Below are 13917 nucleotides of genomic sequence, written 5' to 3' on the forward strand. Positions count from 1 at the left end.
TGATACAATTAAAAAATGAAATATCTGAGTCATCTTACTAATAGACAGTTCATCTTAATATTAAATAAAATTCTGAGAATTTTCATGGTAACAGAAGCAAAACTTTGAATGTAAAATGAAGAGTAAATCAAATAGCAAGGTATATATGAACTAAAACCTTAGAGTTGAAGACAACTGATGTATTCCTCTACAATTATTATTTGTAAACCACTCAAAAATGTAATCTACTTTTATAAGTACTTGTTAACTAAAATGTAGGTATTCTTGTTAAGTGATGGGGAATCCTTTTTTGTTCAACGTTTCACCACAGATGAAGAAGACTGCACTAAAGGCACTGAGGACAAGTCATCTCCACTAAGTCAGTTATTCAATATTTGTAAGATAAGTAGGTGCTGTTGTTTAGTGGTCAAAGCTCCTGTCTCATAACTAGGATGTCCTGTGTTTAAATTCCAGCTACTATTTAGATTTAGTCCAAACTTTTAAAATTAAATTTCTTCAAGTAAACGTTCAATAAAGTTTAAAAACAAGAGTAGTGTTCTTTTGACTTTAGAATGCTTGATCTCCAAATGAAACAAACACTTGGTGTTTTGCAGAATTCGAAAGTAATACCCATAAATGAATAGGGGAAAAGAGAATGTCAAAGAAAAGGAAAGAGATGACAAATAAATTAAGAGTTCAATTTAACCAATGCATTTTACTCACAACACATAATTCAATCTTCTATAAGTAGGGTAAGTCACTCATTAAGGAAGTATTCTTAAATAAATTTGATCTTCTCACCTATAGAGTTTGACAACAGAGTTGTATCAACTTAGAAAATAAAATTTAAAAAAACAGATTTCTACTGCACTCCATTCTACTAGCAATTGCAGTAAACTTTGTTATGAAAGTTCTCTGGCTTAGTTGCTTTGACTGCCAGTCTAATAAACAGACGATCATGAGTTCAAATCTCCACAACACCGAGCTCTTTTTCTTAGTTAAATAACAGATTATTTTCATTAGATGATCCTTTGATATAATGTTAAAATGAAAAATGTGAGTAACTTACTATTGAACAGTTCATCTTAATACTAAATAAAATTCCGAGTATTTTTGAGATTACAGAAGCAAGACTGTGAATGTAAAATGAAGTGTATATCAAAGAAGAAGATAAATATAAAATAAAGTGCTAGAGTTGAAGAAGAAAAGTGATACAATCCTCTACAATAATAATTTGTGAGCCACTGAAAAATGTAGTCTACTTTTATGAATACTTTTTAACTAAATCTTAGGTACTCTTCTTAAGTGATGGGGAATTCTTTTATGTTTAACGTAATAACACAGATAAAAAAAGACTCCACAGAAGGTATTGAAAAGCAATAATGGCAACTAAGTCAGTTATTCAATCATTTTAGGAGTAAGAGGTGCTGTGGCTTAGTGGTTAATGCGCTGGTCTCGTAAACAGGAAATCCTGAGTTCAAATCTCAGCAGCACCTCAGTTCTGCTCCAAGCTTATGGAATTGAATTTTTTCAAGTAAATATTAAATACAGTTTTAAAACAAGAGTAGTGTCCTGTTCACTTTAGAATGCTTCATCTCATAATGAAAAAAGCACTTGGTATTTTGCAGAATTTCAAAGCAATGCAATGAATGAATAAGGGAAATGAGAATTATAACAAAGAGGAAAGAGAAGAAAATTCAATTTAGAGTTGAATTTTTGTAATGCATTTCACTCACAAGACATAATTCAATATTCTAAAAGAACGGTAAGCCACCTCTTAAGGAAGAATTTTTCAACACATTTAGTGTTCTCACCTATAGTGTTTAAGAAGAGAGTTGTGGGAACTTAGAAAAGAAAATGAAAAAAAAAATGATTTCTATTTCACTCCATTCAGCTAACTATTCCAGGGGTGTTTGTCAAGCAGGTGCTGTGGCTTAGCTGGTTAAAGTGCCTGTCTAGTAAACAGGACATTCTGAGTTCAAATCTCAGCAGCACCTTGATATTTTTATTCTTAAATTACAGATCTGTTTCCTTAGATACTCTCTGATACAATTAAAACATGAAAGATCTGAGTCATCTTACTAATAGACAGTTCATCTTAATATTAAATAAAATTCAGAGAATTTTCATGGTAACAGAAGCAAAACTTTGAATGTAAAATGAAGAGTAAATCAAATAGCAAGGTATATATGAACTAAAACCTTAGAGTTGAAGACAACTGATGTTTTCCTCTACAATTATTATTTGTAAACCACTCAAAAATGTAATCTACTTTTATGAGTACTTGTTAACTAAAATGTAGGTATTCTTGTTAAGTGATGGGGAATCCTTTTTTGTTCAACGTTTCACCACAGATAAAGAAGACTGCACTAAAGGCACTGAGCACAAGTCATCTCCACTAAGTCAGTTATTCAATATTTGTAAGATAAGTAGGTGCTGTTGTTTAGTGGTCAAAGCTCCTGTCTCATAACTAGAATGTCCTGTGTTTAAATTCCAGCAACAATTTAGATTTAGTCCAAACTTTTAAAATTCAATTTCTTCAAGTAAACGTTCAATAAAGTTTAAAAACAAGAGTAGTGTTCTGTTGACTTTAGAATGCTTGATCTCCAAATGAAACAAACACTTGGTGTTTTGCAGAATTCGAAAATAATACCATAAATGAATAGGGGAAAAGAGAATGTCAAAGAAAAGGAAAGAGACGACAAATAAATTAAGAGTTCAATTTAACCAATGCATTTTACTCACAACACATAATTCAATCTTCTATAAGTAGGGTAAGTCACGCATTAAGGAAGTATTCTTAAATAAATTTGATATTCTCACCTATAGAGTTTGACAACAGAGTTGAATCAACTTAGAAAAGAAAATAAAAAAAAACAGATTTCTACTGCACTCCATTCTACTAGCAATTGCAGCAAATTTTGTCATGAAAGTGCTCTGGCTTAGTTACTTTGACTGCCCGTCTAATAAACAGGAGATCCTGAGTTCAAATCTCCACAACACCGTGCTCTTTTTCATAGTTAAATAAAAGATGATTTTCATTAGATGATCCTTTGATATAATGATAAAATGAAAAATTTTAGTAACTTACTATTGAACAGTTCATCTTATTACTAAATAAAATTCCGAGTATTCTCGAGATGACAGAAGCAAGACTGTGAATGTAAAATGAAGGGTATATCAAAGAGGAAGATAAATATAAAATAAAGTGCTAGAGTTGAAGAAGAAAAGTGATACAATCCTCCTCAATAATAATTTGTGAGCCACTGAAAAATGTAGTCGACTTTTATGAATACTTTTTACCTAAATCTTAGGTACTCTTCTTAAGTGATGGGGAATTCTTTTATGTTTAACGTAATAACACAGATAAAAAAAGACTCCACAGAAGGTATTAAAAAGCAATAATGGCAACTAAGTCAGTTATTCAATCATTGTAGGAGTAAGAGGTGCTGTTGCTTAGTGGTTAAAGCGCCTGTCTCGTAAACAGAAAATCCTGAGTTCAAATCTCAGCAGCACCTCAGTTTTGCTCCAAACTTATAGAATCGAATTTTTTCAAGTAAATATTAAATACAGTTTCAAAACAAGAGTAGTGTCCTGTTCAATTTTGAATGCTTCATCTCATAATGAAAAAAGCACATGGTATTTTGCAGAATTTCAAAGCAATGCAATGAATGAATAAGGGAAATGAGAATTATAACAAATAGGAAAGAGAAGAAAATTCAATTTAGAGTGCAATTTTTGTAATGCATTTCACTCACAAGACATAATTCAATATTTAAAAAAAACGGTAAGCCACCCTCTTAAGGAAGAATTTTTAAATAAATTTAGTGTTCTCACCTATAGTGTTTAAGAAGAGAGTTGTGAAAACTTAGAAAAGAAAATGAAAAAAAAATGATTTCTATTTCACTCCATTCAGCTAACTATTCCAGTGATGTTTGTCAAGCAGGTGCTGTGGCTTAGCTGGTTAAAGCACCTGTCTAGTAAACAGGAGATCCTGAGTTCAAATCTCAGCAGCACCTTGATATTTTTATTCTTATATTACAGATCAGTTTCCTTAGATACTCTCTGATACAATTAAAAAATTAAAATCTGAGTAATCTTACTAATAGACAGTTCATCTTAATATTAAATAAAATTCAGAGAATTGTCATGGTAACAGAAGCAAAACTTTGAATGTAAAATGAAGAATAAATCAAATAGGAAGGTATATATGAACTAAAACCTTAGAGTTGAAGACAACTGATGTATTCCTCTACAATTATTATTTGTAAACCACTCAAAAATGTAATCTACTTTTATAAGTACTTGTTAACTAAAATGTAGGTATTCTTGTTAAGTGATGGGGAATCCTTTTTTGTTCAACGTTTCACCACAGATAAAGAAGACTGCACTAAAGGCACTGAGGACAAGTCCTCTCCACTAAGTCAGTTATTCAATATTTGTAAGATAAGTAGGTGCTGTTGTTTAGTGGTCAAAGCTCCTGTCTCATAACTAGGATATCCTGTGTTTAAATTCCAGCAACAATTTAGATTTAGTCCAAACTTTTAAAATTCAATTTCTTCAAGTAAACGTTCAATAAAGTTTAAAAACAAGAGTAGTGTTCTGTTGACTTTAGAATGCTTGATCTCTAAATGAAACAAACACTTGGTGTTTTGCAGAATTCGAAAGTAATAACATAAATGAATAGGGGAAAAGAGAATGTCAAAGAAAAGGAAAGAGACGACAAATAAATTAAGAGTTCAATTTAACCAATGCATTTTACTCAAAACACATAATTCAATCTTCTATAAGTAGGGTAAGTCACTCATTAAGGAAGTATTCTTAAATAAATGTGATCTTCTCACCTATAGAGTTTGACAACAGAGTTGTATCAACTTAGAAAAAAAAAAAAATTCTACTGCACTCCATTCTACTAGCAATTGCAGTAAACTTTGTCATGAAAGTTCTCTGGCTTGGTTGCTTTGACTGCCCGTCTAATAAACAGGAGGTCCTGAATTCAAATCTCCACAACACCATGCTCTTTAACATAGTTAAATAACAGATTATTTTCATTATATGATCCTTTGATATAATGTTAAAATGACAAATTTGACTAACTTACTATTGAACAGTTCATCTTAATACTAAATAAAATTCCGAGTATTTTCGAGATGACAGAAGCAAGACTGTGAATGTAAAATGAAGGGTATATCAAAGAGGAAGATAAATATAAAAGAAAGTGCTAGAGTTGAAGAAGAAAAGTGATACAATCCTCTACAATAATAATTTGTGAGCCACTGAAAAATGTAGTCTACTTTTTTGAATACTTTTTAACTAAATCTTAGGTACTCTTCTTAAGTGATGGGGAATTATTTTATGTTTAACGTAATAATACAGATAAAAAAAGACTCCACAAAAGGTATTGAAAAGCAATAATGGCAACTAAGTCAGTTATTCAATCACTTTACGAGTAAGAGGTGCTGTTGCTTAGTGGTTAAAGCACCTGTCTCGTAAACAGGAAATCTTGACTTCAAATCTCAGCAGCACCTCAGTTTTGCTCCAAACTTATAGAATTGAATTTTTTCAAGTAAATATTAAATACAGTTTCAAAACAAGAGTAGTGTCCTGTTCAACTTAGAATGCTTCATCTCATAATGAAAAAAGCACTTGGTATTTTGCAGAATTTCAAAGCAATGCAATGAATGAATAAGGGAAATGAGAACTATAACAAAGAAGAAAGAGAAGAAAATTCAATTTAGAGTTGAATTTTTGTAATGCATTTCACTCACAAGACATAATTCAATATTCTAAAAGAACGGTAAGCCACCTCTTAAGGAAGAATTTTTAAACACATTTAGTGTTCTCACCTATAGTGTTTAAGAAGAGAGTTGTGGGAACTTAGAAAAGAAAATGAAAAAAAAATGATTTCTATTTCACTCCATTCAGCTAACTATTCCAGGGATGTTTGTCAAGCAGGTGCTGTGGCTTAGCTGGTTAAAGTGCCTGTCTAGTAAACAGGAGATCCTGAGTTCAAATCTCAGCAGCACCTTGATATTTTTATTCTTAAATTACAGATCAGTTTCCTTAGATACTCTCTGATACAATTAAAAAATGAAAGATCTGAGTCATCTTACTAATAGACAGTTCATCTTAATATTAAATAAAATTCAGAGAATTTTCATGGTAACAGAAGCAAAACTTTGAATGTAAAATGAAGAGTAAATCAAATAGCAAGGTATATATGAACTAAAACCTTAGAGTTGAAGACAACTGATGTATTCCTCTACAATTATTATTTGTAAACCACTCAAAAATGTAATCTACTTTTATGAGTACTTGTTAACTAAAATGTAGGTATTCTTGTTAAGTGATGGGGAATCCTTTTTTGTTCAACGTTTCACCACAGATAAAGAAGACTGCACTAAAGGCACTGAGGACAAGTCATCTCCAGTAAGTCAGTTATTCAATATTTGTAAGATAAGTAGGTGCTGTTGTTTAGTGGTCAAAGCTCCTGTCTCATAACTAGGATGTCCTGTGTTTAAATTCCAGCAACAATTTAGATTTAGTCCAAACATTTAAAATTCAATTTCTTCAAGTAAACCTTCAATAAAGTTTAAAAACAAGAGTTGTGTTCTGTTGACTTTAGAATGCTTGATCTCCAAATGAAACAAACACTTGGTGTTTTGCAGAATTCGAAAGTAATACCATAAATGAATAGGGGAAAAGAGAATGTCAAAGAAAAGGAAAGAGACGACAAATAAATTAAGAGTTCAATTTAACCAATGCATTTTACTCACAACACATAATTCAATCTTCTATAAGTAGGGTAAGTCACGCATTAAGGAAGTATTCTTAAATAAATTTGATCTTCTCACCTATAGAGTTTGACAACAGAGTTGTATCAACTTAGAAAATATAATTAAAAAAAACAGATTTCTACTGCACTCCATTCTACTAGCAATTGCAGTAAACTTTGTCATGAAAGTTCTCTGGCTTAGTTGCTTTGACTGCCCGTCTAATAAAAAGGAGATCCTGAGTTCAAATCTCCACAACACCTGTTCTTTATCATAGTTAAATAACAGATTATTTTCATTAGATGATCCTTTGATATAATGTTAAAATGAAAAATTTGAGTAACTTACTATTGAACAGTTCATCTTAATACTAAATAAAATTCAGAGTATTTTCGAGATGACAGAAGCAAGACTGTGAATGTAAAATGAAGGGTATATCAAAGAGGAAGATAAATGTAAAATAAAGTGCTAGAGTTGAAGAAGAAAAGTGATACAATCCTCTACAATAATAATTTGTGAGCCACTAAAAAATGTAGTCTACTTTTATGAATACTTTTTAACTAAATCTTAGGTACTCTTCTTAAGTGATGGGGAATTCTTTTACGTTTAACGTAATAACACAGATAAAAAAAGACTCCACAGAAGGTATTGAAAAGCAATAATGGCAACTAAGTCAGTTATTCAATCACTTTAGGTTTAAGAGGTGCTGTTGCTTAGTGGTTAAAGCGCCTGTCTCGTAAACAGGAAATCCTGAGTTTAAATCTCAGCAGCACCTCAGTTTTGCTCCAAACTTATAGAATTGAATTATTTCAAGTAAATATTAAATACAGTTTCAAAACAAGAGTAGTGTCCTGTTCAATTTTGAATGCTTCATCTCATAATGAAAAAAGCACATGGTATTTTGCAGAATTTCAAAGCAATGCAATGAATGAATAAGGGAAATGAGAATTATAACAAATAGGAAAGAGAAGAAAATTCAATTTAGAGTGGAATTTTTGTAATGCATTTCACTCACAAGACATAATTCAATATTCTAAAAAAACGGTAAGCCACCTCTTAAGGAAGAATTTTTAAATAAATTTAGTGTTCTCACCTATAGTGTTTAAGAAGAGAGTTGTGAGAACTTAGAAAAGAAAATGAAAAAAAAAAGATTTCTATTTCACTCCATTCAGCTAACTATTCCAGTGACGTTTGTCAAGCAGGTGCTGTGGCTTAGCTGGTTAAAGCACCTGTCTAGTAAACAGGAGATCCTGAGTTCAAATCTCAGCAGCACCTTGATATTTATAATCTTATATTACAGATCAGATTCCTTAGATACTCTCTGATACAATTAAAAAATGAAAATCTGAGTCATCTTACTAATAGACAGTTCATCTTAATATTAAATAAAATTCAGAGAATTGTCATGGTAACAGAAGCAAAACTTTGAATGTAAAATGAAGAATAAATCAAATAGGAAGGTATATATGAACTAAAACCTTAGAGTTGAAGACAACTGATGTATTCCTCTACAATTATTATTTGTAAACCACTCAAAAATGTAATCTACTTTTATAAGTACTTGTTAACTAAAATGTAGGTATTCTTGTTAAGTGATGGGGAATCCTTTTTTGATCAACGTTTCACCACAGATAAAGAAGACTGCACTAAAGGCACTGAGGACAAGTCATCTCCACTAAGTCAGTTATTCAATATTTGTAAGATAAGTAGGTGCTGTTGTTTAGTGGTCAAAGCTCCTGTCTCATAACTAGGATATCCTGTGTTTAAATTCCAGCAACAATTTAGATTTAGTCCAAACTTTTAAAATTCAATTTCTTCAAGTAAACGTTCAATAAAGTTTAAAAACAAGAGTAGTGTTCTGTTGACTTTAGAATGCTTGATCTCCAAATGAAACAAACACTTGGTGTTTTGCAGAATTCAAAAGTAATAACATAAATGAATAGGGGAAAAGAGAATGTCAAAGAAAAGGAAAGAGACGACAAATAAATTAAGAGTTCAATTTAACCAATGCATTTTACTCAAAACACATAATTCAATCTTCTATAAGTAGGGTAAGTCACTCATTAAGGAAGTATTCTTAAATAAATTTGATCTTCTCACCTATAGAGTTTGACAACAGAGTTGTATCAACTTAGAAAAAAAAAAAAAAAAAGAATTCTACTGCACTCCATTCTACTAGCAATTGCAGTAAACTTTTTCATGAAAGTTCTCTGGCTTAGTTGCTTTGACTGCCCGTCTAATAAATAGGAGATCCTGAATTCAAATCTCCACAACACCATCCTCTTTTGCATAGTTAAATAACAGATTATTTTCATTAGATGATCCTTTGATATAATGTTAAAATGACAAATTTGACTAACTTACTATTGAACAGTTCATCTTAATACTAAATAAAATTCCGAGTATTTTCGAGATGACAGAAGCAAGACTGTGAATGTAAAATGAAGGGTATATCAAAGAGGAAGATAAATATAAAATAAAGTGCTAGAGTTGAAGAAGAAAAGTGATACAATCCTCTACAATAATAATTTGTGAGCCACTGAAAAATGTAGTCTACTTTTATGAATACTTTTTAACTAAATCTTAGGTACTCTTCTTAAGTGATGGGGAATTCTTTTATGTTTAACGTAATAACACAGATAAAAAAAGACTCCACAGAAGGTATTGAAAAGCAATAATAGTAACTAAGTCAGTTATTCAATCATTTTAAGAGTAAGAGGTGCTGTGGCTTAGTGGTTAAAGCGCCTGTCTTGTAAACAGGAAATCCTGAGTTCAAATATCAGCAACACCTCAGTTTTGCTCCAAACTTATAGAATTTATTTTTTCAAGTAAATATTAAATACAGTTTCAAAACAAGAGTAGTGTCCTGTTCACTTTAGAAGGCTTCATGTCATAATGAAAAAAGCACTTGGTATTTTGCAGAATTTCAAAGCAATGCAATGAATGAATAAGGGAAATGGAATTATAACAAAGAGGAAAGAGAAGAAAATTCAATTTAGAGTTGAATCTTTGTAATGCATTTCACTCACAAGACATAATTCAATATTCTAAAAGAACGGTAAGCCACCTCTTAAGGAAGAATTTTTAAATAAATTTAGTGTTCTCACCTATAGTGTTTAAGAAGAGAGTTGTGGGAACTTAGAAAAGAAAATGAAAAAAAAATTGATTTCTATTTCACTCCATTCAGCTAACTATTCCAGTGACGTTTGTCAAGCAGGTGCTGTGACTTAGCTGGTTAAAGCGCCTGTCTAGTAAACAGGAGATCCTGAGTTCAAATCTCAGCAGCACCTTAATATTTTTATTCTTAAAGTACAGATCAGTTTTCTTAGATACTCTCTGATACAATTAAAAAATGAAACGTCTGAGTCATCTTACTAATAGACAGTTCATCTTAATATTAAATAAAATTCTGAGAATTTTCATGGTAACAGAAGCAAAACTTTGAATGTAAAATGAAGAGTAAATCAAATAGCAAGGTATATATGAACTAAAACCTTAGAGTTGAAGACAAATGATGTATTCCTCTACAATTATTATTTGTAAACCACTCAAAAAAGTAATCTACTTTTATAAGTACTTGTTAACTAAAATGTAGGTATTCTTGTTAAGTGATGGGGAATCCTTTTTTGTTCAACGTTTCACCACAGATAAAGAAGACTGCACTAAAGGCACTGAGGACAAGTCATCTCCACTAAGTCAGTTATTCAATATTTGTAAGATAAGTAGGTGCTATTGTTTAGTGGTCAAAGCTCCTGTCTCATAACTAGGATGTCCTGTGTTTAAATTCCAGCTACTATTTAGATTTAGTCCAAACTTTTAAAATTCAATTTCTTCAAGTAAACGTTCAATAAAGTTTAAAAACAAGAGTAGTGTTCTTTTGACTTTAGAATGCTTGATCTCCAAATGAAACAAACACTTGGTGTTTTGCAGAATTCGAAAGTAATACCCATAAATGAATAGGGGAAAAGAGAATGTCAAAGAAAAGGAAAGAGACGACAAATAAATTAAGAGTTCAATTTAACCAATTCATTTTACTCACAACACATAATTCAATCTTCTATAAGTAGGGTAAGTCACTCATTAAGGAAGTATTCTTAAATAAATTTGATCTTCTCACCTATAGAGTTTGACAACAGAGTTGTATCAACTTAGAAAATAAAATTTAAAAAAACAGATTTCTACTGCACTCCATTCTACTAGCAATTGCAGTAAACTTTGTCATGAAAGTTCTCTGGCTTAGTTACTTTGACTGCCCGTCCAATAAACAGGCGATCCTGAGTTCAAATCTCCACAACACCGTGCTCTTTTTCTTAGTTAAATAACAGATTATTTTCATTAGATGATCCTTTGATATAATGTTAAAATGAAAAATGTGAGTAACTTACTATTGAACAGTTCATCTTAATACTAAATAAAATTCCGAGTATTTTTGAGATGACAGAAGCAAGACTGTGAATGTAAAATGAAGGGTATATCAAAGAAGAAGATAAATATAAAATAAAGTGCTAGAGTTGAAGAAGAAAATTGATACAATCCTCTGCAATAATAATTTGTGAGCCACTGAAAAATGTAGTCTACTTTTATGAATACTTTTTAACTAAATCTTAGGTACTCTTCTTAAGTGATGGGGAATTCTTTTATGTTTAACGTAATAACACAGATAAAAAAAGACTCCACAGAAGGTATTGAAAAGCAATAATGACAACTAAGTCAGGTATTCAATCATTTTAAGAGTAGGAGGTGCTGTGGCTTAGTGGTTAAAGCACCTGTCTCGTAAACAGGAAATCCTAACTTCAAATCTCAGCAGCACCCCAGTTTTGCTCCAAACTTATAGAATTGAATTTTTTCAAGTAAATATTAAATACAGTTTCAAAACAAGAGTATTGTCCTGTTCACTTTAGAATGCTTCATCTCATAATGAAAAAAACACTTGGTATTTTGCAGAATTTCAAAGCAATGCAATGAATGAATAAGGGAAATGAGAATTATAACAAAGAGGAAAGAGAAGAAAATTAAATTTAGAGTTGAATTTTTTAAATGCATTTCACTCACAAGACATAATTCAATATTCTAAAAGAACGGTAAGCCACCTCTTAAGGAAGAATTTTTAAATAAATTTAGTGTTCTCACCTACAGTGTTTAAGAAGAGAGTTGTGGGAACTTAGAAAAGAAAATGAAAAAAAAATGATTTCTATTTCACTCCATTCAGCTAACTATTCCAGTGATGTTTGTCAAGCCGGTGCTGTGGCTTAGCTGGTTAAAGCTCCTGTCTAGTAAACAGGAGATTCTGAGTTCAAATCTCAGCAGCACCTTCATATTTTTATTCTTAAATTACAGATCAGTTTCCTTAGATATTCTCTGATACAATTAAAAAGTGAAAAATCTGAGTCATCTTACTAATAGACAGTTCATCTTAATATTAAATAAAATTCTGAGAATTTTCATGGTAACAGAAGCAAAACTTTGAATGTAAAATGAAGAGTAAATCAAATAGCAAGGTATATATGAACTAAAACCTTAGAGTTGAAGACAACTGATGTATTCCTCTACAATTATTATTTGTAAACCACTCAAAAATGTAATCTACTTTTATAAGTACTTGTTAACTAAAATGTAGGTATTCTTGTTAAGTGATGGGAAATCCTTTTTTGTTCAACGATTCACCACAGATAAAGAAGACTGCACTAAAGGCACTGAGGGCAAGTCATCTCCACTAAGTCAGTTATTCAATATTTGTAAGATAAGTAGGTGCTGTTGTTTAGTGGTCAAAGCTCCTGTCTCATAACTAGGATGTCCTGTGTTTAAATTCCAGCAACAATTTAGATTTAGTCCAAACTTTTAAAATTCAATTTCTTCAAGTAAACGTTCAATAAAGTTTAAAAACAAGAGTAGTGTTCTGTTGACTTTAGAATGCTTGATCTCCAAATGAAACAAACACTTGGTGTTTTGCAGAATTCGAAAGTAATACCATAAATGAATAGGGGAAAAGAGAATGTCAAAGAAAAGGAAAGAGACGACAAATAAATTAAGAGTTCAATTTAACCAATGCATTTTACTCACAACACATAATTCAATCTTCTATAAGTAGGGTAAGTCACGCATTAAGGAAGTATTCTTAAATAAATTTGATCTTCTCACCTATAGAGTTTGACAACAGAGTTGTATCAACTTAGAAAATAAAATAAAAAAAACAGATTTCTACTGCACTCCATTCTACTAGCAATTGCAGTAAACTTTGCCATGACAGTTCTCTGGCTTAGTTGCTTTGACTGCCCGTCTAATAAACAGGAGATCCTGAGTTCAAATCTCCACTACACCGTTTTCTTTTTCATAGTTAAATAACAGATTATTTTCATTAGATGATCCTTTGATATAATGTTAAAATGAAAAATTTGAGTAACTTACTATTGAACAGTTCATCTTAATACTAAATAAAATTCAGAGTATTTTCGAGATGACAGAAGCAAGACTGTGAATGTAAAATGAAGGGTATATCAAAGAGGAAGATTAATATAAAATAAAGTGCTAGAGTTGAAGAAGAAAAGTGATACAATCCTCTACAATAATAATTTGTGAGCCACTGAAAAATGTAGTCTACTTTTATGAATACTTTTTAACTAAATCTTAGGTACTCTTCTTAAGTGATGGGGAATTCTTTTATGTTTAACGTAATAACACAGATAAAAAAAGACTCCACAGAAGGTATTGAAAAGCAATAATGACAACTAAGTCAGGTATTCAATCATTTTAAGAGTAGGAGGTGCTGTGGCTTAGTGGTTAAAGCGCCTGTCTCGTAAACAGGAAATCCTAACTTCAAATCTCAGCAACACACCAGTTTTGCTCCAAACTTATAGAATTGAATTTTTTCAAGTAAATATTAAATACAGTTTCAAAACAAGAGTATTGTCCTGTTCACTTTAGAATGCTTCATCTCATAATGAAAAAAACACTTGGTATTTTGCAGAATTTCAAAGCAATGCAATGAATGAATAAGGGAAATGAGAATTATAACAAAGAGGAAAGAGAAGAAAATTAAATTTAGAGTTGAATTTTTTAAATGCATTTCACTCACAAGACATAATTCAATATTCTAAAAGAACGGTAAGCCACCTCTTAAGGAAGAATTTTTAAATAAATTTAGTGTTCTCACCTACAGTGTTTAAGA

The 13917-nt window shown here is 31.0% G+C and overlaps 9 non-coding genes across 9 annotated transcripts; all 9 read left to right on the plus strand.

Annotated features, from left to right (window-relative positions):
- Positions 1-1902: 1902 nt before the first annotated feature.
- On the plus strand, positions 1903-1976 carry TRNAT-AGU (transfer RNA threonine (anticodon AGU)). The gene has a single exon. It is a non-coding gene; the product is annotated as a tRNA-Thr (tRNA).
- Positions 1977-3424: 1448 nt separating this feature from the next.
- TRNAT-CGU (transfer RNA threonine (anticodon CGU)) lies at positions 3425-3497 on the plus strand. Its single transcript has one exon. It is a non-coding gene; the product is annotated as a tRNA-Thr (tRNA).
- Positions 3498-3924: 427 nt separating this feature from the next.
- Positions 3925-3998, plus strand: TRNAT-AGU (transfer RNA threonine (anticodon AGU)). The gene has a single exon. It is a non-coding gene; the product is annotated as a tRNA-Thr (tRNA).
- Positions 3999-5933: 1935 nt separating this feature from the next.
- Positions 5934-6007, plus strand: TRNAT-AGU (transfer RNA threonine (anticodon AGU)). Its single transcript has one exon. It is a non-coding gene; the product is annotated as a tRNA-Thr (tRNA).
- Positions 6008-7454: 1447 nt separating this feature from the next.
- Positions 7455-7527, plus strand: TRNAT-CGU (transfer RNA threonine (anticodon CGU)). The gene has a single exon. It is a non-coding gene; the product is annotated as a tRNA-Thr (tRNA).
- A 426-nt stretch (positions 7528-7953) lies between these two features.
- Positions 7954-8027, plus strand: TRNAT-AGU (transfer RNA threonine (anticodon AGU)). The gene has a single exon. It is a non-coding gene; the product is annotated as a tRNA-Thr (tRNA).
- Positions 8028-9470: 1443 nt separating this feature from the next.
- On the plus strand, positions 9471-9543 carry TRNAT-UGU (transfer RNA threonine (anticodon UGU)). The gene has a single exon. It is a non-coding gene; the product is annotated as a tRNA-Thr (tRNA).
- A 425-nt stretch (positions 9544-9968) lies between these two features.
- TRNAT-AGU (transfer RNA threonine (anticodon AGU)) lies at positions 9969-10042 on the plus strand. The gene has a single exon. It is a non-coding gene; the product is annotated as a tRNA-Thr (tRNA).
- Positions 10043-11990: 1948 nt separating this feature from the next.
- On the plus strand, positions 11991-12064 carry TRNAT-AGU (transfer RNA threonine (anticodon AGU)). The gene has a single exon. It is a non-coding gene; the product is annotated as a tRNA-Thr (tRNA).
- Positions 12065-13917: the final 1853 nt, after the last annotated feature.

Source organism: Pleurodeles waltl, chromosome 8 (assembly GCF_031143425.1).
Source record: "Pleurodeles waltl isolate 20211129_DDA chromosome 8, aPleWal1.hap1.20221129, whole genome shotgun sequence".
Taxonomy (NCBI): Eukaryota; Metazoa; Chordata; class Amphibia; order Caudata; family Salamandridae; genus Pleurodeles; species Pleurodeles waltl.